The sequence below is a fragment of the Polyergus mexicanus genome, unplaced genomic scaffold (genome assembly GCF_030449975.1).
Source record: "Polyergus mexicanus isolate NDT 795.1 unplaced genomic scaffold, iyPolMexi1.0 SCAF_15, whole genome shotgun sequence".
NCBI lineage: Eukaryota > Metazoa > Arthropoda > Insecta > Hymenoptera > Formicidae > Polyergus > Polyergus mexicanus.
The window spans coordinates 2153999-2169883 of record NW_027223335.1 but is presented as its reverse complement, the minus strand read 5'-3'; the positions used below and the strand labels follow the sequence as shown (position 1 = coordinate 2169883).

Below are 15885 nucleotides of genomic sequence, written 5' to 3'. Positions count from 1 at the left end.
GAACATACGCGACTAAATGTGCCGGCATATCGATCGCGACGATCATTTTGTATCAACGCGTGGAAAATGAAATTCTAGATGAGTAAGATGCAAACGCGATGCCACTAATCGTTAGCGGTCCATTGTACCGACGAGACTTTAGATACAGCAAATTTCATACATTTTTTGCTTTTGGATTTTCGAAAAAAAAAAAAAAAAAAAAAAAATTTTTTTTGCTTTATTTTCCATCTCTTGATTCTCGTCGCATGCGCGAAACTGTATTAATACGCGAAATGTCTAACGAAAAGGAGGATGATGATTGGAGTTGCACATTTCGCATTGTCGAAGCGGGGATATTAACCAGTCAGCGTACTCCGCGCTCTTTAGAGGATTATAATGGAAAAGGATCCACCCGCACCCGTTTGCCGTTCGTCAACATCGCGACAGATTCAAGAGCCGCATAAAAACGCGTCTCGCGCGGCATGTACGTAGAGTGCATGGCAAAAGATGTCCCCGCCTGGAATTCGCTGAAAATTGCATAATGCAAACGCGCGCCGGTGAAAATGTAGCCGGGCGCGTTTTTATTTTCGTCGCCGGCGACGACATGTAAGTTTCACGAGTCGCGCGTCGGATTTGTAAGAACGTATACGTCGCACGCGTAGCTTTTGCACGATTCCAACGCGACGCGACTCCTTACTTTTTTTTCCCTCTCGCCCCTTCCGCCATCCTCTAGCCTTTTTCTCCCATATATTTCGCACGCCTCGCAAATATCGCATCACGTCGGCGCGAATTCACGTATGTATATGCCGAAAATTGGAAATATCACGCTGTTTATTATCGGGAGGATGATGTATCAGTCGCGCTCTACCTTACGGAAACAGCGCTTTACCGATCTTTCGGGGGAAAATTGGATACCGTTGCTGACGCGCGACATAAATAAAATCAGATAAAATATCGCCTGCTGCCTGCCGCCGTTCGTTTCATTTCCATCGTCCCTACCCTGGCCCGAGGAATGGCACTCGACGTTTCCGTTTCACGATTTCTGAATAGCTAGCTGCGCACTTTGCCCGCTCAAGCGCCACGCGATTCCTTGCCTTCCCTCTATGGTATACGGTGTGTCCCAGAAGTCGTGTGTATTCCGGATAATCGATATTACAAATGAAAAGAAAGAAATACGAATAATATGCGAACGCAATCATCTCGTTGATGTTACATTTATAGCATCTGCATTTTTTCATAATTGAATTGAGAAATCATTCGGCCAAATGAAGGGGAGCAAATAGACTGTAACAACTTTATTCTTTGAGTTAATGTTAAAGTGGAGCTTAGCTTTATCAAAATTTTAATTCAAGTTTCAGTCTTCAAGATATATGTAATATTGAAAATTAAAAAGTTAGCGGCTAGTGGGATGGCGGCCAATCAAACTTTCGCCGTGGAAAAATCGACTCGAAATTCGCCAACTTTTCAAGTACACTCAGTACATTCGCGTTTCGTTCCGCCCGAAGTCGTATAAGTTTCTGGTGAGCGTGTATCGTTACGGAGCACCCCGTGGATGTAGCCGCTACCGCCGCTTTTCCATTCGCGCCGCATACTCGCGGAGCAACTTCGGTTACGCGCAGCAAACTTTGAAACGGCCATTCACGTCGTAATCCTATAATGCATCCTTCGCATGCAGCAACACCCGTCGCCGCACTCGGTCTCTCTTTCTTTCTTCCTTCCTTTCTCTCCCGCGGTTTTTTGCCGCGTCAATGCCTCGAGTCTCAAATATATTTTCGTTGGTCGGTCAATCGTTATCGGGTCCTTCCTTTTGTTCGATGGGCAGGCAGGCGGGTCTTTGTGCTCTCGCATCGGTGATTCACCGTCGCGTGCTGCGATAACAATATTTTGCCGGCCGATAACGCGATCTTGGCGGACAAAGAGGAGGAACGTGGGCGTTCTTTAAACCGTTCCTTCGTCGTTCGTTCGTCCATACGTCCGTTTCCTCGCTCCCTTTCCGTTCGTCGATGGACCGACAACGGACCCGACATTTTTCGATACGCCAGACACGCCGGCAAACTCGGGCACATTTTTCCCAGGATTTGTAACCGTATAGTTTCGGCATCGACATTGCTAGCCTGTTCACTTCCGGTGAAAAAATATTATTATCTCGCTTCGGGGACGCGCCGCGCTCAAAAAGCTCAGCTTCTTCACTTTGCTCTTCCTTCTCAAGAATAATCGGATAAACGTCTTTACGAAATTTAGCGTGAATTTTTCTATCTTGGATATAATAAAGTTTCATAAGAATCTTTCAGTCATAAATGCAATCAATTTTTTTTATCTGCATACATGTACGGACACATATATATTATATTGCTTTGCTTTGATCTTAAGCGGTTGAATATTCAGACTGAATATTGAATATTGCAATCTTTTCGTACTGATATACTGACGCGAAAAAACAGTTCAAATAATTTGTAGTTGGAAAGAAAGTAATCGGACTCGCATTGTTAAGATCCCTAGGATATTCTAAGTTCGTCAGAACGCGCCTCGCTCTCTTAAGTTTGTTTCGTAGTTGTCGAGCACTCCTCTTTCTAACAGCCGTTATTGAGCTACCGTTGGGATTTAAGGAAAATGCGCAAAGTTGGAAATTGGTATACAGAGCTCGGCTATTGACAGAGTTCGAATGTTGCGGTATCTCGATCAACTTTCATCGTAACTGGCACACCGTAGGTAAAAATGAACGCTCGTCGCGCGCGGAAGAAGTGATGTAACATACGGAAAAAAAAAATTAATAATAATTAGAGTAGAGAACCTTATCGCGAAAATAACCCTTCTTCTACCAGCGCCATTTACGAGCGCGCTCATTTGCGTCGTTCGTAAAAACCGATTCTGGCTTCCCTCTTTCTCTTTTTCTCATCGGATCGCCCGATTCATCCGTGGAAATGCCAGGAGACGTTACTCGACTCTCGGGGAAAATTTCTCCTATTGGAGGTAGAACTTTGTTCGCTGTAAGGCTCACGGTTGTCACATCTTTAACATTGTAATCAGGGAACCGCGGAAACTTACGGAACGTGCAAATTAGAAGTTGATGAAGCGAAAAACGTCGTCACTGGTGATTTACGTACGCATTTTTCGAAGATCGTGTACTAATATATTGAGATTGCGTGAAAATTTCGCTAAATATTATCGCTTTAACATATTACAATTAAATTAAAAAGAAATGTTTTCTTTCTAATTTTGTCTCGTAATATTCTGATCGAAACACATATACATATACGCGACGCATATATAAACCATGCAAACGCAAGTAGATATCAATTAAAAGTATTTGAATCGTTATCAAAACTGCAACACTCACACCCTTTGCAGAGTATCCAAAGTTCAACGGCCCTATGAGTCTCTATTATCACGCTATAGAGTAGAGAGGAAAAAAAAAAAGAAAATACGCAAATGCAGCAATGTATTGTGCCCGCCGGCAAAAAAGCGATCGTGGAAAAAAAACCTTATTGCAGGGATGGACCTTTTTTCGCACCATCGCTATTTACGAGCGGAGTCATTTGCGTCGTTCATAAAAAGCGATTCGAGTTTCTCGTATTGGGTCACCTCGAATCGCCTGTTAAAATACGCGAGACGTTACTCGACTCCCAAGGAAAATTCTTCTCGTCTGCAGAAAAACTTTATTCGCCACAAAGAGCGTAAAGAGCGCGAGAAAAAATAGGGGGAATAAAAAAGCGAGAGAGAGAGAGAGAGAGAGAGAGAGAGAGAGAGAGAGAGAGAGAGAGAGAGAGAGAGAAATATAGCGCGAAAGCGCAATATTATCATTAGAGATATATAGAAATTCGTCACATCTGTCATCAAAATATTTTTTAATCAAATTAATTTTAATCTTATAATGTTTAGTATTAAATATATATATATATTTTTTTTTACTTTTTTATATATTTATTTTTACTTTTTTTATATAATATATTGTTTTTTAGTATATTTTAAATATACAAAAATTATACAATCAAATATACAAAATTATTTAATTTTTATATGAGCAGTCTAAATATTTATAAATTTTAAATAAAACGATGGTGTGTATATATATATATATATATATATATATAATTTGTAATGATTAAATTTAACTAATTATTTTAATTTAATTGATTATAGATTTATTATAAATATTTTAAATATTTCACAAAAAATATAGAATATTTTATATATAGACATCTTTTCTCACGTAAGAATGTAATATAAATTATTATTGCGAAGATAAACGAGTAATTAATTTCATATACATAATAAATAATAAGTTAACTTGTAAGTTATTTATCTCATCATTATTCCACCGTGGCCCGATGTCTTTTTTTGTGTGAGCTTTTTTTTTTCTCTCTCTCGTGTACATATGTCCTACTGCCACTTCTTCATAGCTCTCACTCACGATTAATTACGATTGCAATAATTAGTACAATACGATGACGCTCGGCACATTGCGGCACTCCCGATAATTAATCGCACACGATGGGTACTTTATTATTATATATTGCGAGAGGAAAACTATACGAAAATTACGACAACGCAAAGCTACGATCCGTTTAACGTCCAACGGTGCAACCAAATTCTGTGCTATTTGCTGATATAATGTTAATTAATTTTTGCGATAAACGACACGTAAAAATATTACGACGATGGTTATTTATCGAAGCATATGTTTCGCACAATGTATCGCGACGCAACATAAATGTTGATAATAAATTATTATTTGTTGATAACAGATAGCATATATGACAGTTACTATCTTATATTATATCATAAGTATATGAATATACAAGTTAAAATTACAGGTCTGAAAAATACGATATCCAAAAATGCGTGGTCATTTTGCTGATTAATCACGCGATATATTTCGATCCAGTAAATCAGGTAAAATACACGTATTAACAAATCATCCACATACATATATTTTTGTAATTTTTATATTACGTATAGTAGCAGCGAGATTAGAAAATAATACAACGACACATAGAGCGTCTCGCGTTACTTGCCTGCTTGAGTCTCGCGATGCGAATGACGAGGTCATGATAATATATGGTACGTGTAAACTTGTAAACAATAGCGCCAAGGCCGAATATCATGTATCGGTTAATTCATTATTTTGTAGTACACAAAATATTTTGTAGCCTTAAGGAAAATGAACTCTCACATGCTATGCGAGTTTCGACGTTGTAGCACGCTATTGCTTATATATCGTGACTTTGTCATTTTCATCCAAACAAACAGGCGCGAGGCATTTTATGTATCGACGTATTACTTTTCGAAACGTAATCATAAAAAGTGCATATCATTCATTACGATTATTACAATTAGCACGTATTAGTTTACGTGATCGATAAATTGTCGCAAATAAACGACGTAAAAATATCACGGCGAAGGTTGTTTATCGAAGCATTGTTTTGCACGATACATCTATGTAAGAATCAAAACGATAAGGAATGGGAATTAATGTATTTAAAATTGAATATTTGGTATTTTAAATTTTTCGTTTATTTTTCTCGAGTTATTTTACTAGAGTAAAACTGTCGTTGTCATTTCTAGTCATTAACATTGCCAATACAAAATGGATCGATTCCAAATCAAACGGTTTTTCGTTTAATCAGTAAGTTGGATACAATTATATCGAACTACATATATTTTAATATATCTGTCAACTATATAGTAAAAATATTCGGCGTTTATGCATCGATGATCTGTTAGTGCGCGTATTTTGCATGATTTATTCGATCGAAATCTATCGCGCGAATAGTCAGCAAAACGACGTATTTTCGTTGTACGATAATATTGTATTCTACGCAATTGTAATTTTAACTTGTATATTTATTCGCGTTATAATGTGTATTTGTGTTATAATGCAAGATAATAACCGTTCTTAAAGCAGAGCGTATATTATCAACAAGTAGTAATTTATTATTAATATTATGTAATGTATGGAAAACTAATTTTATGAGATGGAAATCACTATTGAAGGCTGCCAAGATAGAAGAAACTTTATATTGATAGGTAACAACGTATAAGACAATTTCCTTAACGTGTGAAGGTTGATAGAATAATAATAATCTTTTCATCTCTTACGCGTCGATCCTAGTCCTTTTCCCCTTCTCTTTATAGCAGGATATATCCCACTATATTGTACCTACATACCAGCAAGTATGTAAACAAGGACACGTCACTATTTACAGTACACGCGCGACACATGCTTCGATAAATAGATGTTGCCATTTGCTGTAATATCTTTACGTTGCCGTTTATCACAAGAATTATTTAACATTATGCTACGATGATATAAATGATGCGTGAATTTGATCGTGATTTCTGGATGGATTTAAGCAAATCGTAATTTGATGCGATTATAATTTCGTATTATTCTTTCGTCGCCGTGTATAATAATAAAATACGCGTTGCACGCGATTAATTATCGAGCTTGCAAAATGCTAAACGATAGTCGATTTGTGCTAATTATCGAACATGCGATCATAATTGACTATGAGTGAGTGTCATAAAAGAGCAACAAAGAACAGACAATGAAAAGAGGAGAAGGCGACGACGGGAAACAACCATAAGATGAGTAATTTATAAATTATTTGTTATTTATAATATTTATATTATTGCTAGCTTATTTTCGGGATTATACACACATACACACATACACACACACAAGAATTATTTGCTCTGATATAAATTATATTAATATAAAATAGTATTCTTCTTACAAAAATAAGTTAAAATTTATTTTATAGTAAATGATGTGTACTGTGAAAATGCAGAATGCCAATATCTTCTTCGAATTTCTGGTAAAAATATATTTTACGTTATATCTCTTTGACAGATAAATGAAAGATATTATATACATCTAAATGTACAATATACAATCTCACAATACTCTGCAATAAATCGATTTTCTATATTCATATTTCTTCGAAATTTAAATATTTCTTATAGAACTGGAAATGCATTTTCTCTTCGCTTTCAAAATAAATGGTTCACATATCGAGATCTCAATCGGTCAAGATTTTACCAGAATGAGATTGCGGTTTGTCACTACTGTAACGGAGAGATTTGATAATGTCGCGAAATGTCAGACGTTGAAAGAGTGACATCGGCAAAAGTTACTTATCCTTGACTTTATCGATTTATCGACCCATATTAAGTTAGCCCCCCCACCAACGCCAAATTAAATCAAATACATTAAATAATTTAGTGCTAATTATGTGCTAATTAGTTGCTGTAGTCCGAATTTTGTTGCTCAAACCGTTTAGCAGGAATTTACATTCAAAGTGGGGGGTGCTAGCTTGACATTAAGCCAGCCCCCCCCATAGTGAAAAAAATATATAGAATGCTCGAATCAAAAAATAAAATATACTAGAATTTGTTGCTATTTTGTTGCTCTAAAATAACATAAAAATATTTTTAAAAAAGTATATAATTTAATTAATACCACTATATACTCAGTCTCGCCGCGCCGTACCATTCACTTGCGCGAAGTAAAAGTAAATAAAAAAATGTATCGCTCGCATGTATTTGGTACTCAAATAATCTGTGGACAATATACTGTCGAAATATATGAGAAACTGAATTTGTTGCTCGTCTTAAAGTATTAAAAATCGATATTATATTATATAAATTAACTAAAAGAATTTGTTGCTCGCATGTTTTTGGTATTAAAATAATCTGTGGACAATATACTATCGAAATATATAAGAAACTGAATTTGTTGCTCGTCTTAAAGTATTAAAAATCGATACTTTTTTTTCACTATGGGTGGGGGGCTGGCTTAATGTCAAGCTAGCACCCCCCACTTTGAATGTAAATTCCTGCTAAACGGTTTAAGCAACAAAATTCGGACTACGGCAACTAATTAGCACATAATTAGCACTAAATTATTTGATGTATTTGATTTAATTTGGCGTTGGTGGGGGGGGCTAACTTAATATGGGTCGCCCGAGGACCGTGCGAATCTCGGCCTAAGACGAAATTAGAGAAATCGTTGATGCACGGGAGTTCGCTGATTATCCGAGAGCATCAATGACGATATTCAAGTATCCGTGGATTACCGAGTAAACATATACCGAGATCGATCCCCCGACAATTCTACGCTACAATAATTATTTTACGATTCTGAAATTCATTAGACGATGAAATGAGAATTGAATAATTAATTCGAGGAGATCATAATTTTTCCACGCGGCATTTCGATAACTTTTCGCGCGATGAGCTCTTTAATCACGCGAGCAAACGCGAGTTTTCGCTACGGATGAGTAAAGCGCAAAGGGCCCGCGTGCGTTCATTCCCGACAAAAATGAGAATGAGAGAGGTAGTTACCCCCAAAATTCACTTTCGATGGATGAAAAGATGCGAGAGATACGGAACGCGACCGTAATACGTCTCGATAATCGCGCTTGTGCGAAGAGCGTTACGGAAAATTTAGGCTGGACGGATAGGTGGGGGGAGGGGAGGGGAATGTCGTCGAATATCTCTTCCAAGAACAGAAGCGAGCGAGTTTTTTGCGAGAAAAAAATCGTGCGCCAAAAAACCTTCGCGATACGAACAAGGATAAGATAACGAAGCTCGAGCGATACTTTTGCAATCTCGCGATTATTTTCTGGCGAAATTATACATATAATTGAAGAAGAATCATATATTTTAAAAGAATATTAAAGTATATTGAAATACGAAACGTGTGAGAAACGCGACGCGAAGCTTCACCAATTGTAAAATTTCTCATTTAGCTGTTGGTACTCGTGGTTTCTCGCGGCGATTTCAGAGACATTGATTAACGTTGACACGTCACCCTTAATTGGATTTCAGTAACATCCATAGTTTTAAAACTAACCAATCACCAATCAAGAATCGAATGACCGTGATTGGTCAATTTTACAACCATGAATATTATTAAACCTGACGTGTAAAATTAGTCGACTAACTGTCGACTAACCGAACACATTTTTTTTTTCTCTTAAATAAGAATATTTTATTAGGAATGTTCATATGTGGTGTGCGAGCTGCTTTTCAGATATATTCCTCCTCGAATCTTACACATTCTATTCAACGATTATTCTCGTTGTATTATCGTTTCGCCATGAAAATTGATCGAGATTTTGTAATATAAGCTCTCTCTCTCTCTCTTTCTCTCGAGCCGCGCTTCTTTGTTTATATCTGAATGTTTACATCCAACTTTTTTGAACGCTTCTATACCGAGACGTTCGGCGACGCGGTCCTCCCCTCTCCTCACCTACCCGTCCAGCCTAAATTTTCCGTAATCGTGTCAGTCCCTTCGCACAAGCGCGAGTCTCAAGACGTATTACGGTCGCGCTCCGAGTTTCTCGCGTCTTTTTATCCGTCGAAAGTGAGATCCGCGTACGAACGAGTGTCGGGGGGGTCTTGTATCGAATAACAGGCGATTATCCGAGTGTAATATATTAACCCGTGTAATCGTGATTAAAGCATCTTTCGATATATATATATACTCGCAAACGACAAGATTTTTCCCACGCATCTTTTATCTATCGAAAATGAATTTCGCATCCGAACGAATATTCGAAATATCCGAATCGAGAGTAATTTGTAGTTTTGATATATCGACTTTATAATACGATACAACGATCGATGAATACATTATTTAACATATTTTTAGGCGCTGAAATAATTTACTCGCTGTCGTATATAATAATATTGCGTTGAAAATATAAGCGCGTCGCGTTCCACACGTTTCTGCTTTAATATTCTTTAATATTGTTTTCAAATGTAATCCTTTTTTCAGAGTTATATTCACAATTTCATAAATCGAGATCGCAAAAGAGCGTCGCTCGAGCTAGTTTGATTTATCTCGCGCAGGATTCTTCGCGTACGGTTTATTTCTTGGAAGAGACGCGCTCGCTCCTTTTCCTGGAACGGATATTCGACGACGCGTTCCCCCCTCCCCATCTACTACTACTCAACCTGCCTAAATTTTCCGTAACCGTTACAGTAACCGTCGTATTGCATTAGCGTGCGAGATTGAAATATTCTTTCCGTATTTCTCGCCTTTTTTTATCCATCACAAGTTTATCCCGTGTATAAAGTGGATGTCGTGAGTATCGGGAATGTCGATTAGAATCACGGAAAATCGTCTCCGTCCATTTATTAATACGCGATTATATGTTCTTTCATGTTTATAATCGGCATGGAAATAATTTTATCGCGTCATTGCATATGGCGGATTTTGGACTACGAGTGAAATAGTGATTATGAGAATAGTGATTATGCATGAGTGGACAAATTGATAGACTGTCTCGTCTCAATTTGAAGCGAAGGGAGCAACCGGAAACGGAAAGGATCTCGCGATGACCAGATGCGGAAAGAAGTGAGACATGCAAGGGCGGTGCATCGGTCGGTCAGTAGAATTTATTATTAAACATTTAAAATTGTCAATATAATTTTTAGTTTATGGAAACAATAGTATTGAAAAATCGGGGGGTTTTTTTTTTATTAATGATTTATAGCTCATGTATAAATATTTAGAATTATAACTGACCATATTATCTTTGCCTTGATTATTTCTATTATTCGTCATTGATGATTACATCGATGATTTCATAATTATAATCGTTGAGCGCATTAATTTTACTATTTTATTAGCATTCGAAATCATCATTAATACGATTACATTTTATTTAACTCTGATCACTCTGTAATCTTAACATCTTTAATGCGTCATTTTTAGAGAATGAAAATTATCAAACATGTGCATTAACAAAATTAATCATATAAATATTTAGAATTAAAACTGACCATATTATTTTTGCCTTGATTATTTCTGTTATTCGTCATTGATGATTACTGATGATTTCATAATTATAATCGTTGAGCGCATTAATTTTACTATTTTATTAGCATTCGAAATCATCATTAATACGATTACATTTTATTTAACTCTGATCACTCTGTAATCTTAACATCCTTAACGCGTCATTTTTAGAGAATGAAAATTATCAAACATGTGCATTAACGAAATTAACAATATGCGTGTCAATTTATTTTTTAATTTATGGAAACGATGGTATTGAAAAATCGAGTTGTTTTTTGATTAATTATTTATAATCTGATAATCATATAAATATTTAGAATTAAAACTGACCATATTATCTTTGCCTTGATTATTTCTATTGTTCATCATTGATGATTATTAATGATTTCATAATTATAATCGTTGAGCGCATTAATTTTACTATTTTATTAGCATTCGAAATCATCATTAATACGATTACATTTTATTTAACTCTGATCACTCTGTAATCTTAACATATATCTTTAACGCGTCATTCTTAAAAAAGCAAGAGGAGCAACAAATTCAGTTTCTTATATATTTCGATAGTATATTGTCCACAGATTATTTTAATACCAAAAACATGCGAGCAACAAATTCTTTTAGTTAATTTATATAATATAAGAGCGCGTCGTATAGGGTCCGCGGCGACAAAGTATCGATTTTTAATACTTTAAGACGAGCAACAAATTCAGTTTCTCATATATTTCGATAGTACATCGTCCACAGATTATTTTAATACCAAAAACATGCGAGCAACAAATTCTTTTAGTTAGTTTATATAATATAATAGCGCGTCGTATAGGGTCCGCGGCGACAAAGTATCGATTTTTAATACTTTAAGACGAGCAACAAAGTCAGTTTCTCATATATTTCGACAGTATATTGTCCACAGATTATTTCAGTACCAAATACATGCGAGCGATACATTTTTTTATTTACTTTTACTTCGCGCAAGTGAATGGTACGGCGCGGCGAGACTGAGTATATAGTGGTATTAATTAAATTATATACTTTTTTAAAAATATTTTTATGTTATTTTAGAGCAACAAAATAGCAACAAATTCTAGTGTATTTTATTTTTTGATTCGAGCTTTATATATATTTTTTTCACTATGGGGGGGGGGCTGGCTTAATGTCAAGCTAGCACCCCCCACTTTGAATGTAAATTCCTGCTAAACGGTTTGAGCAACAAAATTCGGACTACGGCAACTAATTAGCACATAATTAGCACTAAATTATTTGATGTATTTGATTTAATTTGGCGTTGGTGGGGGGGCTAACTTAATATGGGTGATTTATCGTACCATAGAACGAAAAAATTCTCGCGAATTTTCGCGCTCCAATAAACCGTCTGGATCTTTGGAACCGTCTGCGGCTTTGATTTTCACGGTCGCCTACTCATCTCGATAACTTGGCGCACGCCGTATATAACTTGGTAGCAACATGGTATACCATATATCGCTTGTATCAGAGGAGAGGCTGAGAGATCTCCCGAAAATGGGTGCAATTCCAGGGACGTACCGAGCGTTCCGCTCGCGTTTAGTGCCGCGATCTTCCATCGTGCATACATACGTGTATGCATACGTGTACCAGGTCCGAATCTAATATCGTGTTTTGCATCCTCTCGGTCCACGCTTCCTTCCTTCTCGCTTTCTCCTCTCTCTCTCTCTCTCTCTCTCTCTCTCTCTTGCTCACACACACGTACACACTCCGTCCACCTTCCATTTTACCTCGGTCGTATTCTATGTATACATAGGACAACGTCCGCCAGTAGTCATAAGCACACAAGTTTGATGTTTACCGGTTGCGGTGCGGCGAACTGCACACCAGTGGCACAGCCGCGTGCTCTAGCGCGAACGTTAAAAAATGCGTCTGACCGCAATGCGTATACATACTTTGTTTGCGCGAGTAATAATACGTGACGAGTGCACCGCGCTCGTGCTCTTGTGTTAAGGGCAGCTGCGGCACATTGCTCCCACAAATTGAAAGTTTCTCCCGTGTGCATTTTATATACATTTTAATAAGAATTAACGTAGAGAAATTTGAATAAAGTTGAAGGAATGCGCAAATTTCATTGTTCTCTTTGCGGATATTCTTGTATGGAACTGATAATAATAGTGTAACTGTTCGTAATATCTCGATAATCGACCGGCATCTTTCCGGAGATTAGTCTCGCTAGACCGCGTTTTTATGTCATGGACGTCGTCATGATTTTCAATCAAACTAAAAGCTCGGAAACTATACAGACACGGATTGATGTATAAAGGATTGAGATTTAAAGGGATCACTTTTTGCGCCGCGCGACTTTAGTAGATGCCGGACGGTAAAAAACTGTTGGAAAACCGCAATGCGGACTTTCATGGGCCTACGAGCGTCGAAGTTGGATAAAGAGCGCCGACGGCAGCGGCGCAATAAAATTTGCTGATTTAAAGGATCTGGAATTTTACTTGCAGGTACAACCGTCGATCGATCCTGTCGCGGAAAGTCCCGTGATTCGATTACGCAGGAGTGCGCGACGCGAAAATACCGGCGACTCACGACTCCCACGATTCTCATCGACGACACGCGGCGCGCGTTTCGATTTTATTCCCAAACTCGAACAATTTATTACCGTTTCTGGGTAAACTAATTCACGCTGCCGAAAACGAAAACTCACCGCCCTCGCGCTAACTTTTCCCGGTCTACGTTGCACGGGAAAACATTCCTCCCGTACTCTCCATTCCGTGGTTTCGAATTTATCACTCACTTTGACACCCGCTGACGTCTTGTCTGAGGTTTTTTTTTTAAAGGTTTTTCTATCGTCTCTGACGGACGTAGAAAGAGAAGGGGAAAAGTCGGTCAAGATTTTTGGCAATAACGTCGTACCATTTGCCGCTGCGATTCGTTGCGCGTGGGAAAAAAAATATTACGCGATAGTCACGCCGTCCTCATCCATTAGCTCGCGCTCGATTCTCCGACTCGTTTCTCTTCCGTGTCTCGCCCCGTTTCCATTATCGTCACATGCCAAGAGCCTCCGCGGAAAATAGGAGTTTGATTGGAACAGAGGGAATTGCAATCGGAATCCTACGAAGGCCGGCGTCTCGCCCGACTACACGACGAGGATGGCGACGACTACGACGGCGAGGACGACGATTGGGATGACGACGACTTTGCTCGTAAATAACATTTGCTTCCTTGCGTACGAACGAAGTTACGACCGCGGAACTTTGCACAGTGGGAAAGGGAACGGCAGGCGCGCGGAGCGGAGGCCGAAGACAAGAGAGAATGCATAGGATCGATGCGGAGCGGGACGCGAGACGGAAGAGTGACGCCGTGCAAACAGACGACGATTTACAAAGCATCGGAGGTGCTGCGGCGTCACCATCGCGGGTTCCTCGAGAGAGAAAGAGAGGATGGAAGGCGAGAGGCGGACGAGGTCGACGAAGAGACAGAGACAAAAAGCACGCGGTACGAGCGCGACGATTTATCGCGCCGCCGCATCGTGGATCGCGATGCGTATGGATTTCCAGCGTGGCGGGTAAATACTCGGACGGATAAAGGATCTCGCGTGATCTATGAAGGGACGTCGTTCTAGGGCGTCGGATGACGAAAAACCTACAGCGTAGGGAGGGAATTGCGAGTTGCATAGAAAGTGGCATGCGCGATCCAATCGGTATCATTCGTAATGCAAACGGCGAATATGGAAAGAGAAAGAGACAGAAAAATTACGCTTTTATATACGGAATTGTACTTTTATTTATAAATACCAAAGATTGAATCGTGTCAAATGTAGAGATAGCATGATTACTATCATTCGATTCCAAAGAGGAAATACATTTTTAATTAATAATTTAAATATTAAATATAAATATTTAATAAAAGATATATAGGAAGACTAATGCATATAAAATAAGCGCGTGTGCAGGAATAAATGATTGAATTAATAATAGACAAGAAATAGAACAGAAATGAATAATGAAAATTATATACACGATTAATTAAAATATAATAAAGATATTCAAGTAATATTTTTTGCAAAAATCGTAAAAAATACTCGTACACGTATCTCTCTCTCTCTCTCTCTCTATCTACTATTGATTAAATTAATTCTACAAGACTCATAATTTGATTGAAATATTGTAAGTATATTTAATGGACGAAGATAGGAATAAGGGTGAATCCGAATATGGATGGATACGCCCAAACCGAGTGATGATTTACAAAGCAGCGGCGGCTACACGGTGAGGAATTGGCACGCGATAAAGACAAAAATAAAAAAAATTGCGTTGCACGTAGTACGTAGATTTATCGCGCGGCGCCATGTTGGATCGCGGCGAATTTACAGCGCGTTAGGTAAATGTTAAAATCGATAAAGTCGTTGAGAGAAATATCATCAAGTTGCCCTAGAAAGATTAGTTACGATTTCAGAAGCGAATAGGATTGGTCATTTAGGAAACTTTTTCTTTTTTACCAAAAAAAAAAAAAAAATTAATTTAATTTTTCGATGAAAGTGTTTTTAGATCTATACGGTTTTTTAATATAAAAATTGTTAAACAAAGATATTTTAATCTAATTATTATTTTGTATCGTTATTTTATTCCTGTAAAATTCCACATTTATCGTTAAATTTACGATGAGAATGGAATGCTTAAAAATCATTGCCTCGATACGAAGACGCTCTGGTGTTTGGCGGAGTGGCGATTGTAGAAATGGCGGAGAAGATGGGAAAATAAAAAGAGCGATCTTCGCACACGGACAATGATACACAAAAGCATTCTTGGACGGGCCGAGGCCCTTGACGCGATGTGGGAAGCGCACGCTACTGCGGCACAATAAAAGACAGAAACGAAGTCCCGGAACACGTAATAAGATTTATCGTATTCTTAGATTGTGGATCACGATACGTGGATTTACGCTTCGTGGCGCGTCGCGTACGTAAACACGAAAATCGATAAAGCGAACGGCAGCGAAGATGGAGCGAGGCGAGCGCTCGAAAATCGATAAAAGGCATCGGGGATATCGGAAGACACGCTCGAGCAAATTATTGGGAGCGAAGCGAGGAGGCAAACGAGAAATAAAGGATATCGCAACGGAAG

The 15885-nt window shown here is 38.1% G+C and overlaps 1 protein-coding gene across 3 annotated transcripts in view; it reads left to right on the top strand.

Annotated features, from left to right (window-relative positions):
* The first annotated feature begins 6779 nt into the window (after nt 1–6779).
* Sema1a (semaphorin 1a) overlaps nt 6780–15885 on the top strand; it is a 210009-nt gene continuing 200903 nt past the window's right edge. For 2 of the 3 annotated variants that reach the window (XM_070308479.1, XM_070308478.1), the window contains exon 1: nt 9694–10375. The gene's annotated coding sequence lies outside the window, so the exon portion shown is untranslated. Of the gene's footprint in view, nt 6798–9693; nt 10376–15885 lie in introns of those variants that run through there. The other variant, XM_070308477.1, reaches the window with a different exon arrangement.